The sequence below is a fragment of the Hyaena hyaena genome, unplaced genomic scaffold (assembly GCF_003009895.1).
Source record: "Hyaena hyaena isolate Hyena2069 unplaced genomic scaffold, ASM300989v1 scaffold_1193, whole genome shotgun sequence".
Classification (NCBI taxonomy): domain Eukaryota; kingdom Metazoa; phylum Chordata; class Mammalia; order Carnivora; family Hyaenidae; genus Hyaena; species Hyaena hyaena.
In genome coordinates this window covers 77823-101618 of record NW_024081829.1, presented here as the reverse complement: position 1 = coordinate 101618, position 23796 = coordinate 77823, and the positions used below count along the sequence as shown (strand labels likewise).

General features: G+C 37.2%; 1 long non-coding RNA gene across 1 annotated transcript; it reads left to right on the top strand.

The window, feature by feature from the left end:
* Positions 1–17661: 17661 nt before the first annotated feature.
* Positions 17662–22844, top strand: LOC120224580. The gene is made up of 3 exons (XR_005526616.1): positions 17662–17809; positions 19089–19219; positions 22657–22844. It is a non-coding gene; the product is annotated as an uncharacterized LOC120224580 (long non-coding RNA).
* Positions 22845–23796: the final 952 nt, after the last annotated feature.

Sequence of the window (23796 nt, the reverse complement as noted above, 5' to 3'; positions counted from 1 at the left end):
TACTCCTTATGAAAGAACAATAGAAGGACCTAAATTTCAGTCTTAGCACTAAATGCGTCTCAGTGCTGCGGAAACATTTCATTTTCTAGCGATTTCAGGGTCTGTATATCCCCTGCTGTTATAGTCTTTATCAAAATGAAAAGAAAGGGAAAAAAGGAACACAAGAAAGAAAAGAAGAAACCCTACATGACAAGAACGTTAAGCCCCAAGGGTGGTTCATTTCAGTTTTGAAGTCTGTCTTCAGTAGTCCAGGGGCACTTATGTCAATGTCTTAATAAGGGAAGTAAAGCAGTTTATACGCCTCAGAGCACGTGCACTCGAACCAGAAAATTGGTGTGAAAGGGAGGAGGCCAGCCCCGCCTCGGACCAATGGTGGCCACATAGTAAGGGGCCTCTTCTGGTGAGGACCGGATGACACCATTTGCAGAGGGCAGATTTAATGTTGTCACTATTAGGGCTGGAAGGAAACATCTTTGAAGAAATATTTGTTTTATCCCCTCTCCCCCAAAGCTTGAAATCATCTCATTACATATGTTGGAAATAATTCTACCCAAATTCAATTAAATTCTATTTTTATAATGTTGAAATAACCTTGCACTGCAAATTGAAAAGACGTTTCTGTAACCTTGAGTAATTTTGTTGTCATGAGAACTGCTATATCAGGCATTATGTTTCAATTTCTAATATCATGAATTATTTCTACATATAAATAAATTATACAATACGATGTATCAGCAACTCAGCCTCATTTGCATTTTGACACACAGAAAAGCAAAAGGAAATCTGAGAGCCACTAGTTTGCCTGAATTTTTAAATATTGTATAAGTAGTATTTAATGATATAAAAACTTTATTACCCCATTTTTTGCTTTATGTTATTTAGGCTTTGAGATTCCTAGTGATGGTTTGCCAATATAAAAGCATGAAAATAAAATGGAGAGATTTATCCAAATTTTAAATTGTATGTTTCCTATAAAGATACTATTGCTCCCTTTGTTTCCTTTTTTATTATGAATTTTGCCTGAATAAAGGGCCCAGAAGTTTAGCAATAACTCATCTAGGTTCAGACTTGTATGTAGATTTCTCCTTGCAGGTCATAATTATAGTTCTCACTTATTAATGGCAAACTCTTAAAATAAATAGCAACTTGGATATTTTTGAATTGACAGAAAATCTTCAATGATCCCAGTTCAAATAAAACTTTGAAACCAATTCTATATACTTATGAAAGTCAACGTAAATATGTTAGCCTGCATTCTTTTAGTTGCAAGGGACAGAAACAAACTCAAATTGACATTAGCATAAAATGATAACTGACATTTACATTTTTTTTTCTTTTGATAACTGTGAAGCCTAGAGGTTAAACTGGCTTTATGGATTGCAGGCTATAGAAACTTTCTTTCGTCCACTTTTGTCTTCTTTTTTGTTAAGTGTATTGGTTCTAATCTTAAACTTTTCTCAGTGGAGGCAGAAGAGGCCATTAGCAACTCTTGGCTCATGTCTTAAAACCTTAGCAATCTCAGGAGAAAGTCTCTTTGCCAACACTGCCAGCTATTTATTCTGACTGGGATAATTTGGGACATATGGCAATCTCTGAATCAGTCACCATGTCCAGAGAAATGGAATATTCTAATTAGCCAGGTCTGGGACATGTCCTTCACTCTGAAGCTAGGACACAGGCTCAGCTCCTTCTGAACCATGAAGACTGGGATAGAGGAGAAAAAGAATTCTAATGTATAATACAAAAGATTACATCACTGAGTTGGATGTTCAATGCCTATTAGTGTTGCTAAGGTCAGATTACTAGTGTAAAGAGAGAGAGAGAGAGAGAGAGAGAGAGAGAAAGAGAGAGAGAGAGAAAGTAGACTAGGATCCAGGCAACTAGGTGGCTCCATCAGTAAAGTGCCCTATTCTTGGTTTTGGCTCAGGTCATGTTCAAGCTCAGCACTGACAGTGTGGAGTCTGCTTGGGATTCTCTCTCTCCCAATCTCTCTGCTCCTCCCCAGCTCATGCTCTCTCTCAAAATAAATAAATAAACTTTTAAAAAAAGGAAAAGAAAGTGGACTAGAATCCAGAAGATCAGAGTGCTTTTTAGTAGATAGACTTGAGGCAAATGACTTTATGAATTATATGCATAATTTATATAACATAAATTATTATTAATTTATAATTTTATGAATTAATTTTTCAAATCTGTGAAATGGGTATCATTCTGTTTTATTGTTTCAATTACAACATGCAGTGATAATCCCTAAATGTAACCTTTAGATTAGATATCCTTCTGATTTAGAATATTCTAAACTATTTTCTTTGGAGGATAGTCTCCAGAACTCTGGATCTCCACTCTCCCCTCTCCCTACTCTGCTATGGGCCCCAGGAGGCCCACCTTTGTGGACACAGGGACAGGCTCCCTTGTTCTCTGATGTCCATTTGTGTTTGAACAATGAAAGCCAGTGGCAGGGGATTGAGGGGGAGCGGAAGGGAGGTGGGCATATTGATCTCTTGATGCCCTTCCTCTCAGTCAGCAGGTGGTTAGCGATTGTGTTCCTATACTGACGGCCACTCTTCTTGTCCATGGCTATAGCTAACTGTTTCATTAGGTTGGAAACTACACCCTTCCCTTCTGTTAGTTCAGTTTCAACAATCCTTTTTTTTTTTTAATTTTTTTTTTAATGTTTTATTTATTTCTAGGAGAGAGAGAGAGAGGCAGCGTGAGCAGGGGAGGGTCAGAGAGAGAGGGAGTCACAGACTGAAACAGGCTCCAGGCTCCGAGCTGGCAGTCAGCACAGAGCCCGACGCGGGGCTCGAACCCACGAACCGCGAGATCATGACCTAAGCGAAAGTCGGACGCTCAACCGACTAAGCCACCCAGGCGCCCCTCAACAATCCTATTTTTAACATATGATCACAAACCAGACCATATCCCTCCTCTTCTGTAACAAATTCATCTTTCTAGGACTCCTGGTCAACCACAAGATAACATTCCGACAGTGTAATATATTATTCTATGCTAAAAAGAAATGAGCTACCAACTGCCACCAAAAGACATGGAGAAAACCTGAATGTATATCTCTAAGTGAAAGAATCAAGTCTGAGAAGGTTACATATTGTATGATTCCAACTATATGACCTTCTGGGAAAAGAAAAACTGTGGATACAGTAATGTCAGTAGTTGCCAAGGGCTAGTAGAAGGGGAAGGATGCATAGGCAGAGCACAGAGGACTTTTATGTTGATGAAACTATTCTGTATGATCCTCTAATGATGACTACATGATGTTATGGGCTGAATGCTTGTGTCCCCAAAATTTATATGCTAAAATCCTAATGCCCAATATGACTGCATTTAAAGAGAAGGCTTAGAAGGAAATAATTAAGTTTAAATGCCGTCATAAAGATGGGGCTCTGATTTGATAGAATCAAAATCAAATCAAAATTGATGAGATTACTTAACACAAAAACAACTCTTGGCAGATGCTAATTAATATCTGATCAGAATACAAAAATGATGAAGAGGAGAATGCAATGGCTGGAATGAATGAATGAATGATAAATAAATAAATGTATTTATAAATTTAAATGAAGGTGTAGCATAAGACATATAAAATAATCTGTTTGGATAAACAATAACAAAATCTAGATCTTGAGAACTTTTTAAAAAGGATACTGTATCTGATGGTGAATGTTATCATTAAGAAAAGGCAATTATAACTAGTAGGCTAAACTTGAGATCATCTTATTAGGTGAAAAACTATTCTTTATAGTAGAACAGTAAATTCTGACCACATAATAGACAAAGCTATGTGAGCTATACAAAGTCCAGGAAGTCCAGGGATTTTTAGGTCATTGTATGAGTCATCTTAAAAGTTACAGAAAAGTGCATGAAGTCTTATGATTTGATAGAAAATACACTATGAACTTATTGTTACCTGGGTCTGCATGGTGGCATCCCATCAGCAGGTGGCTAGAACAGGTGGCTCATAGAGCCACCTTTCCTTTGCTGTCTTTCAGTCTATACTCATCCCTCATGAGAGGGTGTCCCCTTAAGGTGAGTTGGCTAGTAGATTGTGGTGTGCGACATTAGCACTAGTGAGAACTAGACTGGCAACATTACGTAATATTACATACCACATATTGCATATCTTATACCATATATTATATATTACAGTACTCATTCTGGCTCTGAGGGATATTGAGGAAGAAAATTCTCCAAGTAAAAAACACTGAGGGTTTCTTCTGCTTCTCCACCAATCTGGAAGGAGATTTTGCTTTTGGTTTGAAACACTGATTCTTGGGTAGTGATTGGTGGTTTGATTAGATAGATGGTCAGGTACTTGGGGAGAACACAGTTGGAAGACCAGTGAAAAGAAAGTTTGAGTAGTTGCATATGGTATCCTGAATGAATACTCCTCATAGGGGTTCCTTGTAGAAGAGGTTCTCCACAATCTGATGCACAAAATGACCTGTTCTGTGGGTGTTAACTTCTTTTCCAGCTACGTCGGGGCTGTCGGCTCCTGAACAAGGTGGCGTGGTAGCAGGTATAGATAGACACTTAAGAACCTGTGTTCCTGCTCATGAAGGCTAATTAAGTTTTTGACCTTAATTAACACACAGCCTGTCAGTCACAAATATCAAAGCTGAGCCTCCAATAGGACATCACATTCTGGCAGAAGATAGATTATATTAGATACTTCGGTTTGGAGGCATTGTATTCGCTGGAGCGAATACTTATATGAGATAGATATGCACTTGTTTTCCTTGCTTGCTGGACTTCTGATTTTAAAATCATTGCTCATCTCATACACTTCCTTGGTGAATAAGACAACAAGTGAGTAAGACACATGATGAGTCACTTAGCATTGATTATGGACAAGGGATATATTTTACAGAAAAAGAACATGGAATGAGTAGTGAAGAAAGAGATTAAAAAAAATTTTTTAATGTTTTATTTATTTCTGAGAGAGAGACAGCATGAGCAGGGGAGGGTCAGAGAAAGAGGGAGACACAGAATCTGAAGCAGGCCCCAGGCTCTTGAGCTAGCTGTCAGCACAGAGCCCGATGCGAGGCTCAAATCCACGAACCGTGAGATCATGACCTGAGCCGAAGTTGGACGCTCAACTGACTGAGCCACCCAGCTGCCCTGAAAGAGATTTATAAGATTATAAAATAGCCGCTATGTCCTCATGATACCTGAAGAATGAAGGTAGACTCTCACATTTTCTTCCTTAGTTTTGTGTATGTGTATATGAGTGTGTGTTTCTCTTTCTCATTTTCCTTTCCATTTTATGTGGGGTGAATGTGAGCTGATTTACTTGGTAATTATACCTTCCAGGGCATCAAGATGGGATAGAATGACAGGAGTAGAATGGAAATGAGTGGAGATTTGGAAGCAAGGCCTTTTTTTTATGTTCAGCTTTAATCTTTTAAAATTTTTCTTAAAGAACAAGTTGTTCACTCGTAAAGCTGAAAAGGATAATTTAAGCAGTTCAGTTCATGGAAGCAAAATGTGTATACTTTATATATCTTTTATAGGTGCATTCTATGGACAACTGTGTAACTAGACATTTTCTGTATACTCCTATGTCTGGTTTTTCTATTTCATTTTAAAGTCAATTTTCAAGTCCATGCCTGTTAATAGACAATGAGTATTTGCAAATTTGTACTTACATTGAATTGGAGTATGAACCCTAGCTCACAATGGAAGTATGCCTTTGGCTCAGGTACAAAATTTGTGTTGCTGTTCTTTTTTTGTGTTTTGTGTTGTTTTTTAATAGTTTCCCTGGGAGGTATTTATTGCCCACTAGCCTAACCAATGGTGTGTTTCAGATCTCCACAACTGAGGGAAATTGAAGAACAATGGTTCTGACAATATCTAACCATTTAAGTTATTGATTTTGTTGGATTTTCCAAATGTCTGAATTCTTAGGTCTATCCTGACTGCCAAATAGTTCTGGGTACGTATTTGAGGCACAGAAAGCCTAATATTTGTAGGGAAGACTTGGCATTTTTTTCTAGCCACTTGCCAATTTTGGAAAGTCTCTATGCTTTGTATTTTTCCCTGAGACAGTTTTCTCATTTTATAAATGTTAACATAGTGATTAGAAAGCACACTGCATATATTGTCTAACATATAATATAGTTGTAAAATATATAATATATAATAAATATAATTTACCATTAATTGTGAATGATAATGGACACATAAGTGTCAATGAACTTGAAGATCTCAAATGTAATGATTAATATTGCTGATTTCTTTCACAAATGTTAAACACTTAAGAAATCATTACTACTATTATTAGCATTATTATTCTTTTAGTTAGGATGCTTTTTGCGTGAAGTAAGAGAAACCACCTATTCAAGCTAGCTTAAACATACAGAAGGTATTATCCTTCACATTGAGAACTCCAGAGACTCAGTGGACAGCAGTCATGGCACGTCAGGACCCCATCTCTGCTCTTCTTAATATTCTCTTGGTCACACTTTTTAGCCATGTTTATTCCTTTGACCCCAAGCTGGCTTCCTTCATGACTTCAAAGTCCCTGGGGGGCATAAACAGGCCTCCTTTTATGTACATTCAGAGAGAGGAAGGAAATAAACTTTCCTGATCACAGTGTATAAATCCTTTTTGTTAGTCTAACTGGGCTAAAATGACGTATGTACCCTTCATCCACTTATGCTTACTAGGGTGATTCCTTGTGCACGAACTACTTTAGATGCACAAGGATCTGCCTTGGGATCTGGGAAAGAGATTGATTTGACTTTGCTTTAAGAGTAGGGGAAAAAAGATAAAAGAACAAAGTTGGGAGAAACAGGCAGAAAAAGAGTGTTGGAAACCAGCAGTGTTACTATGTGGCAGGGACATACTAGGTGCTCAGCAAACAATTCACATTTTCTCCATCATTCACCAAATCCTTGTTACTCACCAAAGTGTGCTTCTACTGGTCTTGTCTTTTCTGAAACAACTCTTGAGGAATCAATATTTATTATCATTTTTATATTAAAAAATTACATAGTCTCTGAAGGCAATTCATTTGTTCATTCATTCATTCATGTTTTAGGACTTTAGCAAATAATGAATACCTAATCTGCATAAAGCAGGAGCTATGAAACTATTTCAAGCTATACCATTTAAATACATGTGTAGTTTCTAATAAGACTACATTGATGTGACTGGATTTATTTTTTCTATATGTAGAATGCATCCAATATCATTCATTAATGTATTACTGGATCTCATAAGTATGTATCATATCCCAACTAAAAATAATATTATTGTTAGTTTAAAAAGTTCAGAACAAATGTAATGTAAGAATAATAAATTGGTATTATTTTAAATAGATTAATATTTTAAATGAGGCTTTATTTGTATGACAAACTCACTTTACAAATTTACTTTTTTATTATTTATTTATTTTTAAGATGTGTATTTATTTTTTAAAGAGTGTGTGAGAAAGAGTGGGGGAGGGCAGAGAGAGAGAGAAGGGAACAGAGAATCCAAAGTGGGCTCTGCGCTGACAGCAAAGAGGTCCATGCAGGACTCAACTCACAAACGGTGAGATCATGATCTGAGCCAATGTCAGAAGCTTAACTGACTGAGTCACCCACATGTCCTTATTTATTTATTTATTTATTTATTTATTTATTGCCATGAAGGCATTGTGTGAGTTCTATGAAGCCTCTGGCAAAATTCCTTAGAACCTCAACAGTAATAAAAGGTGATTCTTGGCTCCAGTTTGGAACATAAACCTTTGTAGTATTCTGACATGGAAATTGACAAAGAAAGGAAAAGAGAAATATGTCTTATTGTTTTAAGGTCCTTCTAATGGATGTCAATAAAATAGTCTTTCTGCTCTCATTTTTACTGAGATTTCAGGAAGTCACATTGATTTGGCAATATTTGATCTCATCATGTATACATATTTTAACTATCAGTACTTTTTGATGACAGCCCTTTTTTATTCATTTGACAGGCTATAAAATGCCACAGTTTTTGTTTTTTTTTTGGTCTGTATCATATCTGCGAATTAAGTATTGTTATCCAATGTAGAGTGTGTACATTAAGAGCATTTCTGAGCAAATAATATTCATGAAATGATTCTGGTGACTCTGAAGGTAACTTAAAAGAATGGAACATTTGAAAAATATCAAATAATAATAGTTCACACTAATTTCCTAGTTAGTGGGTGTTTTGTGTGTAAACACAAGCAGCTGCTAATGTGGCAGTTAGAAGCACACACACCATGAATCCTTTCTTGTGAGCTCCCATCAACAGGGACCCTGGGTTAAGAAAGTAATGAAACACAATGAAAACAATAGTGCTGGTCCCCAACCAGTACATTGTATTACTGAACTTCAAAGCCCGTTTTAGATGTTAGAGTATTTGGTCATCCTATGTCTATATGGAAGGGATACAACTTCCAATCAGAAACTGAGGAAAAGAGATTAAGTGATTTGTACAGACCTCAGGGAGCCAAGCTAAATCCCTATGATTTTGTAGTCAGAAAATAATTTTCTTTGCATACTTTCATCTAAAGTGACTTAAGGCTTAATTAAAATTATACACATTTTGAGGTACATGAAATTCTAAATGCTGGCTTGAAGAGTTGGAGCATAAATTCTTTCTGTGGTTATTGTTTTAAGTTTTTGAAGAAATCCCAAATTCTTCTTCCCTTAAAAAATCTAAGAAGTTATTTTATTTACTCAGGGGAATATGCAGCTCATTGGAAAGACTTGTAAATGTCATTTTCACAGATTGTCTGAGTGTATGTGTATGTGTGTATTAAAACTTTAATTGTAGAATATGATACAACATAAAACAAATTGTGGTAAAAAAATGACGATAGTGTTATGTGCCCAGTAGGTGTGCTTGTTTCTTCAAGGATATATCTACTGTGTGTACTTGAACTCTGGAAAATAATTAAAGTAGATGAGAATGGCTCCCTAACTTTTTAGATCAATGAATTCCTTTTACTGTAATATATAATCTCACAGATCTCCTTTATGATTTTTATAATCATTTTATAATTTTTAAATGCTTATTTATTTTTTGAGAGAAAGAAATAGAGAGTGAGCGAGCATGAGTGGGGGAGGGGCAGAGAGAGACAGAATCTGAAGCAGGCTCCAGACTCTGAGCTGTCGGCATAGAGCCCCACACGGGGCTTGAACTCACAGACTGTGAGATCATGACCTGAGCCTAAGTCAGATGCTTAGCTGACTGAGCCACCCAGGCGCCCCATATTTTATAATTTTTATGAAGTGATTTATAAAGAAACTACTTTAGGTAAAAAAAAAAACTACATAATCATATTGATAAAGTTTATTTAATATAATATTCAATAATACTCATAAGATAGAGATTAATTTCAAGGAAAGAAAGAAAGAAAGGAGGAAAGGAAGGAAGGAGAAAATAACAAAAGGAAGAAAATCATGAAATATTAGAAGACAGTAGGTAATAAAACAAAGGTTGAATGAATTTATCTGATTCAGCAAACATTTATTTGATGTCTGTTATGTAAAAATGCAGGTGGAAATGGGGATTGGATATGGGTGGACCCACATTTGTGAGTGTAGCAAGAAGAATAAGTGAGGGAGTAGAGAAAAGACTGACCACATATCAGCCCATTTGGCATTTCTACCTGTGTGTCTCACAGATATCTCAAACCTAGCATAGCTCAAATGAATGTATGATCCAATCCCTATTCCCTATTCTCCTACTCCAACTTATTTTTCAATTTTCTTTTTTTCCTCTCATAGTAAATATCACCACTCCATCCAAACGTAGAAAACTCTTTTTAAAGAAATCACCAGTATGAGGGTGGTGAGAGATAGGGCAGTATCTTAATAGAGATATGGGACCTAGGGAGTTTTTAGGTGGGCATTATTGCCATTTGAAATAAAGGTCTTTTATCTGAACTTTTATGCTAAGATTATCAGATAAAACCAAAAGCAGTAATAACAGTATCAAGTTCTGAGCTTGGAATGTGGGGCCAGTGATTAGTAGAAGTTGATTGAGGCTAGTATTTATTTTCACCTGTTTCGTCATTCAGAAACACTTCTTGTGTATCTGTCTAAAGCACGAACTTAAGATGCTTCTCCGAGATACAGTGAAAGGTTAGAACCTGGTCTTTGGTCTCAAGAAAGTTATAAAGTAGGAGGGGAATAAACACAAAATTGAAATGCATCTTGAAATATAAGTCCCATTAAAATATACCCAAACGTGATTTGATGGTTTGACCATTTATTTATTATTTACGAAATACAGAGCACCCACTCTGAGCAAGCTACTATCATAGTGGTAGGGAGAGTTCCCCAACCTCACTGTGGCTAAGTCAGGGTCTGTCTCTAAGGAGAGGCTCTACTAATGCAGCATCTTCTCCCCCTTCAATGCTTCTCTTACAAAATCAGGGGCCCCGTCTTCTGAGAGCACAAAGACCAAAGCAGAGGGTCAGATTGTCTTCTTCTTGTTGTTGACACCCTACACAATTTTTTCTTGTCCTGCCCCAGTAAGTTGTTCAGCAACCTCTTGTTTCCAGAAATGTCAAGATGAGAAGCAGACAAAAGGTCAGGTTCTATGGCTTATAGAGCATCCAAGTGGTAGCAGATACCAATTTCCCTTTTTATAGGCTCTCTAGTCTATATCAGGGGTCCCCCTCAGTGCTCTGCCTCCCTCTGGGGAAAGACAATCTCATTTCATGAACTTTGCAGCTCTCTAAGGCTGATGACCCAAACCACCCTTCTCTGTGTCCGAGTTCTTTTCCTAACCCAACGGGTGGGGGCAGGGCAAGATAGGGCTAGGATGTTTGTGAAGGTGGTGGTTGTGGCATTGTTTGGACCTTACTGTGGTGTTGCTCATGCAAATGTGGGTACTTTTTGCTGTTTATTTTTAACTGAGACTTTGGTCATCACTAATCCTGGAACAACAAGAAACGTTCTATGCAATATACTTTGCAGAAGTTTTGGTCTTACATTTTTGAAGATTATTATAAGAAACCAGGTATATGTATTCTATTTTTATTAAACTTTTTTTGTTGTTTCTACTAAATTTTTCATTTAGTTTATTTATCTATTTAATTTGACAGGTGATTTATAACATTGTTAAGTTTTCTGATATTAATCATTCTTACATTTGCCAGGTTCTTTTATTTATTTATTTATTTTTTAAATGTTTTTATTTATTTCTAGGAGAGAGAGAGAGACAGCGTGAGCAGGGGAGGGTCAGAGAGAGAGGGAGTCACAGACTGAAACAGGCTCCAGGCTCCGAGCTGGCAGTCAGCACAGAGCCCGACGCGGGGACCGAACCCACGAACCGCGAGATCATGACCTAAGCGAAAGTCGGACGCTTAACCGACTAAGCCACCCAAGCGCCCCGGTTCTTTTAAAATATAGTTGAGGGTGTGCCTTGGTGGCTCCATAAGTTAAGTGTCTGACTCTTGATTTTGGCTCAGGTCATGATCTAATGGTTCATGAAATTGAGCCCGACATGGGGCTCTGCTCTGACAATGTGGAGCCTGCTTGGAATTCTCTCTCTCCTCCTCTCTCTGTCCTTTCCCCTATCACACGCACACGTGCTCTCTCTCTCTCTCTCAGTAAATAAACATTAAAAAAAATTCATCTGGATCATGCATGTGTGTTTTTCCACTGCAAAAAGAGGTGACATTTTGAAGGCAGGCATTTCTTCCACTGGAAAGAGTTGCTTGCTACTGGCCACCCCCTGGCGAGGACAGGTAGCCAATTATGTGTGATCCCTGACACATTCTATGCAACTCCATTCCTTTCTCCTCAGCTTTGGGAGACTTGATGCAGATTTGAGAACTGAGGAACTCTTGAAGCCAACTCACTAGTACATCCATATCACAAAAGTGCTTTCCTTGATTGGTATTTCTTTGATTTATGTTTGGCCAAGCATTTACTTTTAATTTTCTTTGGTAATTCATTTATCGTATAAAAGAATGATTACACTTTTAGATTACAACGTAGTAGAGATTTTGCCTTTTAAATGATTTCAAATAATTATAGGAATTAATATATTTGTCTTTAATTTTGCTGCCACATGGGAAATAACCCTTGTGTAACAAAACCTCCACATGTATTAGCTGGACAAATTGTCCTAAAAGACATGGAACAGAAAAGCTCACAAATCAACTTAAATGCTCAAATGATTCTTAAATCATTTAAAAACACACAGTGAGAAGCAGGGGAAGAGAGAAGGGAGAGGTTAACATAATTAGGATAGGGTATAAACAGAGTGGAAGGGCCACATTGCCTGATTCACTATCCTTCTGGATTTCTAAATCCTCCCAGCTGAAGATGTGATTCTGAAGGAGCCCAGCAGATGAAACTTGCCCAGGATAAGCACACTCACTTGCTGTATCCCAGAGGAGGCTAATATGCCCGACCCTCTCGCTGTGACTGGGTTTTTTTTTTTTTAACCTGAATTTCCTGAGCAGAGCACATGTAGGATCAGAATGAGACCATGATGGGTGTAACCAGTGGGAGGCCAATTGATAGATGACACAGCTATCAGCATAGAGGTGACATGATCTATACTTTATGACTTGGTCTTTCCATCCCTTTCTACCTTAAGTATCATTCTTGATTGTTCTGTTACAGGTTCCATTTGTTTTATCTATTTTTAACACATCTTAGAGGTTACTAACACTCTATATTTAATAAATCTCGTGTATGCTGCCTATTTCTCTCAAGCTTCCTGCTTACTTATTATCTGCAATTCACGCATCCTGTGAATTTCATCTATAGCTCATAAACTGCTTGCTTAATGACTATGCTTAACCCTTCTTATGGGTTTCCTCCATCTCATTTATTTTGCTTGTTTTCAATAGCAGAGTTGAGTATTCTCAAATAAGATAGCAAACAGACATCACATTAGCATTTGGCAATGATCTGCAAGTTAAGGAAACTTTAACCTAGATTTCTTTAATAACCAAAATCAAGAATATATTTGTAATGTTGGGGAAATTATTTAGCTGGCTTTTGCTTTGCCTGCCTCCTTCTTAAATCTGGTAGTTTATCAGTGTTTAATTTATTAAAAACATTGGTAATTGCTACTCAATAATCCACTGAGTCTAATTTTATCTTACATTCCTTTCAAGGTTTTTTTTTTTTAATATTACTTGCATTTGATTTTTTTTGGCAGGTATAACATGTATTTAAGCCTAGTGCTATATGTGTTAACTGATTTTAATACCCCTGAGCAAAAGTATATCAACTCTTCTTGCCACCATTGGATGTTGTTAACAGTTGTTCATACACTGTCAATTTGCACTAACAGATATTGGAACTGGCGAACAGCTTTTTGGTTCACATACTTATACTATTTAAGTAGAAGAGCTCTGTATTTTCAGAGAATGTATTGATCTTTCAGAAAAGCAAAAAATAATAATAATAAATTAAAACTATTTGAACCCTAGGACGATTTAGTAGTGTGGCTTTGTTCAAAACAAACACACAGATCTCTATTATTTTAATCTGAAGAACAACAGGATAAAACTCTACTTAGTAATAGCATCAAATTTATAACATATTTGGAATAAACTTAATAAATGGAAAAGGAGATCCAAACTTTCACTCATGCATAAAAGACAGCAGAAAGAATTCAGAGATATGGCAAGATACCAGAAAATATACATTGCCCTGCAAAAGTTACTTAGAAACATAACTGAGCTAAAATGAAGACAGAGGAAAGTCCAGAATTCAAGAATGAGAAGGTCATTATGTGAAAAGGCTGTGATAGATGATAGGTAGATAGATAGATAGATAGATAGATAGATAGATAGATAGATAGCAATTACATCTCAGAAAAAGCATGTGACCACCTAGGATACCCAGGCTTCTGGTTCAGTACTGTGACTAGCACAGATTCTAAGACAAGAACTGCAAAGAAAACTTGAACTTAGCAGATTTACTGATGGCATTGAAGTTCTTATCTGATTTTATATGTATTGCAGAATAGAGCAAATGAGTAATGTTGATATCACTGGGAACAAGGGGTGTGGGAAGATACACAAATATGCCATGAAACAAGCAAAAATCTATGGTATAAGATTTGAATTGGAGGCATAAGGATCAAGTCATTTATAAAAATTCATCTCACAGCTCAGTCCATTGAAAAAGCCTGGAGCAATGACACTCCAGAAGCAACGAGCATCTCCAGCACCCATATCTCAGCCTCTAATGCCATTCCCCAGCGCAAGGACCAAGACTCCATGGCTGACTTCAGGTGTGGAATAGGGAAGTACAAGGCGAGCCTAGAACATTTTGAGCTAAAAAAGAAAGAAAATTCTCTAAGAGTAATGACAACATGTCAAAAGGACACAGAAACTAGCTTAATGGGGGCTTCCATTGGTCACATTTGGAATAACTCAAGCATCAAAATGAGTAATAGTAGTCATAACACATTCAATAAACATTAATCCACAATTTTATTATGATATTCGAAAACAGTGAGGAGTCAGCAAACAAAAACTCTTCCCTGCAGAAATATTTTAACTAAAAAAATGTGGAATACAATTAGAAAATTATTATTTTATGGGATGCCTGCCTGGCTTAGTTGGTTAAGTGTCTGACTTCGGCTCAGGTCATGATCTCATGGTTTGTGGGTTCAGGCCCCATGTCAGACTCTGGGCTGACAGTGAGGAGTCTGCTTTGGATCCTCTGTACCCTTCTCTTTTTTCCCCTCCCCTGTTCGTACTGTGTCTCCCCCTCCCTCTCTCTCTCTCTCTTGCTTTCTATCCATCTATCCATCTCTGACCTACCATAAGAATGAGCAAATGTACCACATTTGGTGAATCTAGGTAAAGAATGTATGGATTTTTCTTTGTTCTATTCTTTCAGCTTTTCTTGAGGTTGGAAATTTGTCAAAATAAAGTATTGAGGTGAGGGGGGAAGATACATTCTTGGTTAGAAAAGAATAACACATGGTTGGTGGTTTTAAAAAACACAAAAACTAGACACTGAAATAATTCCTGTATTTAAATCTTGGTTTAATTTTAAATTTACTATCCATGTGACCCTAACCAAATTACTAAGGCAGTAACTCTTTACTAAGTGAGGAGTATAAGGTAAATGTAACCAAATGGAAAATATTTTATTTTTCTCTTATATCCCTGCCAGTACTGAGAAAATAGAAAAGACCACATAATTGCTGTTTTATTGATTCTCAGTATATGTGATACAGGATTTGGGAGGAAAGGACAAACTGCGCTGGACATCTCAGAAATTCTGAGATTTGTTCACAGCCTCTTCCTTTATTATTGTGTCTAGGAGTAAATAGAAATAGACACGAATGTTAAGAAGCTTCAGTTTCCTTTTTTTTTTTTAATATTTTTAAAATTTATATCCAAGTTAGTTAATATATAGTATAATAATGATCTCAGGAATAGAATTTAGTGATTCATCACTTACATATAATAGTCAGTGCTCATCCCAACAAGTGTCCTCCTTAATGCCCCTCACCCATTTTTAGCCCATTCCCCCACCCAAAACCCCCACTTTGTTCTCTGTATTTAAGAGTGTCTTATGGTTTGTCTCTATCTTTGTTTTTATACTACTTTTGTTTCCTTCCTTTATGTTCATCTGTTTTGTATTTTAAATTCCATATGAGTGAAATCACATGATATTTGTCTTTCCATCTGACTTCTTTCACTTAGCATAATATCCTCCAGTTCCATCCATGTTGTTGCAAATGGCAAGATTTTATCCTTTTTGATTGCTGAGTAACACTCCATTGTATGTATACCACTTCTTCTTTATCCATTCATTAGTCGATGGACATTTGGGCTCTTTCCATACTTTGGCTATTGTGGACAGTGCTGCTATAAACATTGGGGTGCATGTGCCCCTTCGAAACAGCATTCCTGTATCCTTTGGATAAATACCTAGTAGTGCAATTGCTGGATCATAGGGTAGTTCTATTTTTAATTTTTTGAAGCACCTCCATACGAGTGGGTGCATCGGTTTGCATTCCCATGATTCAGTTTCTATTTTAATCATAGCTTTCTTATTTTCAAAATCTGCATTACTTAGGATTAGCACTAGGGTATTAACAACATTTGTTTTAGTTGTGATAGAAAGCTATCTTTGTGGAAGCTGAGAAGGGCAGAGACATTAACTGAATGGAAGGAATGAAGAGGTAAATCATAAGAAGGGTAAAGATATGACTGGGTCTTGGGAACAACTGGGCCTGGGGACATGACAGGTGTCTTTCATTCTATCTCTTATCTCTTTTAATATCTCTACTGTTAAGTTTCATCTCCTCCACCTCCTCCCTGTGGGCAGGGAACATGATCATTAAAAGCTACTGAATTTTGCATCGTGTAGTTTCCACCACTGGAGAAAGGCCAACTGCTTACATTGGGTTCAGCTCAGGAGGCCCAGGGAAGGGATCTGACTGGTCATTTTGAGTCAGGTGCCCACTTCTGGACCAATCAGCAGTGGCCTTGTGTTTGAGGGGTGGTTGGCAGAGGCCCATAAAGTCACCACCCCTTTTTCCTGGACCCATATAGTTAGAGTTGAGGAAGGGGCAGTTCCAGAAGTTGAGTGCTGGACAGGTAGTGGTGTCGTTGTCTACACCACTGGAATCTCAGGTTTGTAAGCTTATTCCAATGTTGGTCACTAAAAACTATAAGATAAAACTGAAATTCTTATAAAATCAGTACCTTATAAATGCAGCCTTTTTCAGAAAAGTGAAAATCTTGGGAATCTGGAGAACTCATTGAATTACCAGAGAAAATGTAAAAACCCAGGACATCAAGTTAACACAAAAAGTAAGCAAGATAATTATTTGTTTTTCATAAATGAGGCATCGTATGAGTACTTCTAGGGTGGAGAGAAGGTAGTGTAGGTTTGAAAATTATGCATCTTGGTTTGAAAGTTTAGAATGAAAATACACTGTGACATCATCAGGACTAAGAAAATTGCAAGTCACACATAATGAGGTTAAGAGAGGTTAAACTAAAGACTTAACCATGTAACACTGTCTCTTTAAAGACTACCCACGTCAAATCCACAGCCACAGTGTTTGTTTTTGAACCGTACTGGATGCCTATAACTGACTCTCTTTAACTCCTATATGTATGTGGAATTTTACCAAAAACTTCTGGGAATTCTCTCTATATTATTAGCATTCTTAACCAGTGAACACATTCACAACAAACGAGTGAAAATAGAGCTTCCCTCTGAAGTTTTACCATACTTTAGAGTGCTTAGCATCCCTCATTTCTAGCATCCCCTGATGATAGCAAGAAGCAAAAATCATGTCCCCAAGGGACATCTGGATGGCTCAGTCTGTTAAGCGTCTGATTTCACCTCAGGTCATGATCTCACAGTTTGTGAGTTCGAGCCCGGCGTCCAGCTCTGTGCTGACCGCAGGGAGCCTGGAGACTACTTCAAGTTCTGTGTTTCCCCCCTCTCTGCCCCTCTCCTGCTCCTGCTCTGTATGTCTCTCTCTCTCTCTCTCTCTCAAAGATAAACATTAAAAAAAAAAAATCATGCCCCATAATGTGACAGATGGCATATACTACTTTCAAAAAGTAGTTAAGGGTAAGTGTCCGATTATGAGGTAGTGGGACTGTAGGCAGCTAAAGGGGCCACATTTGCTTGCACTAGATGACAGTTGAGAAGATTCCGTTGGCCTGCGGTGCTGCAGTTTGGACAGTTACAGAGTAGCATGCCAGTCACTTGGGTGCACTTGGATGACTTTGTGCTGCTTTACACAACTCTCGACAAAGTGAATAGGTTCGGTGATATTATTTCCAGATTGGCTCAGGATTGGCTCACAATGAAATAATGAGGAGGTAAAAAAAAAAAAAGGGGGTGGGGGTGGGGGAATGTCCCAAAGGCATACATTTGGAAGCCACTTTCATAAGATAGTCAATGGTTTCGGATTATTCAACATTGCATACAATGAATATTGGCACCAGAGCTGAGGTCTACAGTGCCAGAGCCAGAGCATTTTGGCCTAAAGGGGACAGGCACGTTGCTCTGTAAGAAGAAGCTGCAAAGATTCAGTGCACTTACTAACGTTGCCATCTTGGATCTGCACCCAGAAATATGGCAATCCTATACTCTTGTAGAAATCAGAATTTAAAAACCGTATTGCTTTGTTTGCTGAAAATGACCAGGGGAGAAGAGGAAGAGCAAATGTTAAAATAAACAGGAACTTGTTACTCCTGGCCTGGTGACCTAAATAGTATTTTCAAATGTACTGTGTTTTTTATTTGAAAAAGGAAATGTGTCTTTGGTCAATTTTTAAATCAGTCTCTACTGGTGTGCCTGGGTGGCTCAGTCCATTAAGCCTGCGACTTCGGCTCAGGTCATGATCTCCCGGTCTGTGAGTTCAAGCTCTGCATCCGGCTCTGTGCTGACAGCTCAGAGCCTGGAGCCTGCTTTGAATTCTGTGTCTCCCTCTCTCTCTGCTCCTCTCCTGTGCATGCTCTGTGTCTGGCTCTCAAAAAATAAGAAATAAACATTAAAAAATTTTTAAATCATTCTCTACCTTAGAGTTAGAGGTGTGTGAAACCACCTACGTACCTGAATCAAAGTTGATACAATATATGCATTAGACACTCAAAATATATACATCTTAGACTCAATAATAGATAATTTTACCACTCAGAAATCGTAGTGGAATCCCTAACAATCTGGTGTCGAATGGAAAAGTCACAAGCCAGTCTTAGCCAAGACAGAGCCCAGGCAATTGAAGAGCTGGGACATTTAAATCCGAGGGAGCATGAATGCTGGATGTGTACCTGATGTTTGTTCATTGGGGTTTATGTTCCAGTTGGCCACAAAATTTCTGTTTGTTTTATTTATTTCCCTCAGAGAAATGGTGAGACCAACTTCTAACAGATGGAAACATTTCCACACTGCAAGAAAGAGAGAAAATAATGTCATATGGAATATACAGTTCCAACAGAGAGTAGTAGATAATATTTCATAGAGTAAAAGTAATAGTCAATGAAGTTTGTATTTCTCTTTTCTTCTCAAATCCATTTCTTTTTTTTTTTTCAAAAGTGCTTTCTGAATCCATTTGACACAGTAGAGCACATTTAAAAATATTCTTTTTCTTTACAGTCTTGTTCTGCTTCTCAAATTCTAGAAAAAGTGAAGAAAGAAGTGTTAGATTCCATGAAGCTCGACAGCATGAGCTCCTACTTATTTTTTTTTTTTTTTAAAGAAATTCAAGTAGTAACTTATACTGACTGGTAAGATTTCTTTTAAAATTTAAAATAAATATAATAATTTGGTGAGCAAACCGATTTCTCTATAATATAGTTAATATTTGTAAGGTAGCAGAGTTATTTTAGGTCTAGAAAATATGCTTGATATTTCATGATTTTAATATTCCCAACTACATTTTTTTCTTCACCCTTTGAGGAAAAGAGTAAAATGAAAAACAAATTTCTCCCCTCATATGCTTCAAAATTTCCAGAAATGTTAAATCTCTTTTTAAGATGTCACTGATGTTAGTAGCAATTATCTATAAGACTTGAAATGTTCTTCTACTAATGAAGACTTGGCAAACTGGTAAGTTTTGAAGATTCCGGATGAAAGAATACATTCACTTGAGAGCACTGTGCCCATTTTATAATTGTTTCAATTATTTAGCGTTGAAGCATTGAATTCCAAATTTCTTTCTTTTATGGCACTCAATTTTGGCAGATAGTCTCTTAAGGTAACATCACTGAGTAGCCCCCGTTACTTGTACAATAATCATTTGAAACTCTTGTATTCAGACAGCCTTTAATAAAGACGCTGTGTAGCAATGAAAACCATTGTTCTACTGAAACACTTTGGCTCTCATATCTCTAATGGGGGAAATAAAAGTTCCATCCTGTTTTTAATTAGTGTTTGGCCTTAGAGTACACGACTATAAAAATGCTTATTTTATTACGTCGTATAAAAGTTGTGCCACATTTGTGAATGCAAGCATAGTGGTGTGCTCTAGTAGGTACTCAGAAATAAAATACAGCTTCTTCGGTCTATTTCAGCGAAAATGAGGAGAGCTCCACAAAGATAAACTGAAAGCATGCTCAACCAATATGGACAAAAAAAAAAAAAAAAAATCAAGTGGACCACATATGGAGTTATAGTTGAAAAAAAAAGATTATAATATTTTGCATTAATCCTCCAACTTTCCACTGTGAAATATCCAATAGGGTGATTTCTTCAGATTTGTGGCTAATAGGTACAATCTAACAAACTATATGCTATGTAATTTTGAAATGAAAGTCTTGCCAGAAAGAAAGATATAATCAACCCCTAGCCATAGGATACCATTTTTGGCAATAAAGAGAAAATAATCAGTGGGACAACCGGTTGGTTGAAACAAGGAAATAGGGAGGGAATAATTATCAGTTCATAATCGCCGTGACCATTACCCCGGTCTATAGTCTCCTCTTGAGCGAGGCTTCTGCACCTGGCACTCGTGTGTGCCTGCAGCTGAGAGAGGACACAGAAGGCCAGACCATAATGGCCTGCTTCCCCGGCCCTCTGAGCAGGTCGCCTCTCAATGGCTGCAGATGTTTGCGAAGAATGATCACTCTTAGGTAGCCTCCTTCAGTTGTAATCCCAGAGTCCTTGTTGCAGCCAGCAGCTTGAGCTCTTTCACAAAAAGGCCAGGCCTGAATTAAGGGTCTTGGGAACCCTTTGATAGGCCGGACCTTAGATGTTCTAAGCAGATTGTGAAAATAATTTACAACAAAGGGCCAGGTTAATTTAAAAATAGGGGTTTTTTTCCCCTTCGAACATTAAATCCATGTTATGCTGCTTCTGATGAGTTTCTATACATTGATAAGCTTGTCTGATGGAGCTTTCTGAATTTTAAGCACATGTGCAGGAGCTAGCTAGGCTATAACTGGTCCTTATTAAGCTATTAAAAGGGAATACTGAAAGAGGCTAAAAATCAGGTGCACTCAATAAAACCCTTTGCATTGGCATAGAGGCAGTCACATATGTTTTTGTTGAGCCCGTGCTGGAAGTTTATCACCTGTATTACCTATGGTTAAATGTTCTTTTGCTTCAGTAAAGGTATCATTTATAATTTCTATCAACTACCATTAGAGTATATTGATAGTTGATGAATTAACTTGATGTTAAGAGGCAAGTAATATGCCCATTAGATTTACTGTATTTTAATAGTAATTTATGCTTGTTGATTAGCCATGACTTTCAGGAGAAGGGAAAGGAGTTCAAAGAGGGTTCCTTAGGGCAGAATAAGTGCTCCATTTAAACTAATAGAATAAACATGTTTATTACCATTATCAATATTGTCCAACTGAGATAAGAAACAATCGTCAATAAGGAAGGCCGTTAACATACCATTTTAAGGGCCAAATTACTGTTCTCTCTTTAGGATTCTAACCGAAAGGAAATATTTTCTTCATTGTTCATGAATGTTTTTGAAACTTGGCACAAACTGGAATCATTGAGACTTTATTGTGTGCCCTTTATGCAATCTGTCTTCCTCTGGAAAGACACTTGTCCTCCGTGGAATTTGTTTAGCACTAATTTCGATTGGCAAGAAGGAGTTGCCAAGAGGCAAGCTGGCTGTCAGGATTCAAAGAATGGGATCGTGGTATCATCAGTACACACTTCTTACCCTGGATCCACAAAGCAGCATATACTATGAGCTGTGTTTTCAGCACAACTCAGATAATTTTAATGTAATATAATATGAATTCTATCTAGAGTATACACACTTCTTGGAAAGACTGATTATCTAAATTCTTAACCAGATAGTATATCTGAAACCCACTGGATGTTAGTTCTGTGCAGTGAATGCTGGTTTTTGAAGTCAACAACTTCCCTCCTCTTGCATTTTTTTGAGATATGGGGACTATGATGTTCTCTTCTGGTATCCTTGTCATAGTACGAACCAACACATTCCCAGACACATGGTTCTCACATCCATTTCTGAAATAATGAAATTATACTCGATCTCAAAATTGTGTTCATTATTTGAAAAAGATTGTTATGAGGTTTTAATTAGAAGTTATGTGCACTGAGAGATTTATGGGGGTAAATTTCCCCCATACACATGGTTTTCATTATAATGGCAGCAAACCAATAACTTTTACGTGATTCCCATTGGCTAGTCCTCCCTCCACCCCCCTGTAAAATTGAAATCATATTAGGTCACCCAGGTTTTTGAAAGAAAAGTGGACATTTATGAATTTTCTCGAAACAGGAATCCTTCTGTTTAAGAAATAAGCCGGAAATACCATAGGAAAAGATTAGCTAAATTATTCTTTGTCATGTAACTGTGGGAAAATAAAAACTGTCTGAAACAAGGGCTTATTTGAATAGTAATCTTTTTTTTTTTTTGAAATGAATATTTCCTGTGAAGAATATCTTAATGAATTCAGCATTGGGGTGGGGTATTTACAGAACTAAATTGCCTGCCATTTTGCCATCATGTTATGTATTGTTACATCAGACATCTGTATGAAAACTCAGCCCTGTGCTTCATATGAGCATGCACATACACACACACACACCCTGGTTGGAACTCTGTATTATGATGTGGCCTATGTTATGAAATAATTCTTGTTTTCCATTGTTGAAAATTATGAATATTATGTATGGTTAAGTAATCTTCATATGAGAAGCTATACTTCTGAAATCTCCCTTGGTTCCCTAGGGTGGTTGCCTGAATCCGTGATCTTCAACAACAGAACAAGGAGATGGGTAGAAATGACACTTGAATTTTTGTGAGAAGAAGGACCCTTTTCATGTGGAAAATATTTTCTGTATTCCTCTATCATAGTTATCAAAGTTCTATTAGCTATTGATTGGAAAAATAAATTTTTCCAAAACTAATATGAAAGACTTTTTGGTACCACTGTATTGTTTTATTTATTTTGAGGAGGGTAAGGAGCAGAGAGAGGGAAAGAGAGAATTTCAAGGTCAGCACAGTGCCTGACATGGGGCTCGATTTCACAAACTGTGAGATCATGACCTGAGCAGAAATCAAGAATTGGAGGCTTAACTGAATGAGCTAAGGCACCCCCAATAGTACTTTAAATAGATAATTATAATAGTATCTAAATACATTTGAGGAAAAACATAAAAGCTGTGTGCAATATATATTTATTCAGTCTAAAAATATGATGGACCTATATAGATTCGAGAAATCCCCTGATGTGGCCCCTTCAAGAGTCAGTGACCACAGATTTGAAACCATTGTTTAAAAATTATATTTAAATAGATATGGTCCAGTTTGCAACAATAAAACAATAACACTTCCTTAAGGGATATGGTAAAAGGTCTGTGGACCTCTGGACCTCTATAAGAGAAATAGCATTAAATTAAAATCAATGGAAGAAATTAAAATTAACTTTATGAAAATTTCTCTAAATTTTGCATGAACACTACAAAAGATTTTATTTATTTTTTCGTTCATAGTTTATTGTCATGTTGGTTTCCATATAACACCCAGTGCTCATCCCAACAAGTGCCCTCCTTCATGACCATCACCCTCCTTCCCCTCTCCCCCACCCCATCAATCTTCAGTGTGTTTTCTGTATTTAAGAGTCTCTTAGGGTTTACCTCCATCCCTCTCTGTAACTATTTCTTGTTTCGCCTTCCCTTCCCCCATGGTCTTCTGTTGAGTTTTTCAAGGTCCACATGTGAGTGAAAACATACGGAATCTGTCCTCTGCCTGACTTATTTCGCTCAGCATAACACCCTCAAGTTCCATCCACATTGCTACACATGGCCAGATTTCATTCTTTCTCATTGCCATGTAGTATTCCATTGTATAGATAAACCACATCTTCTT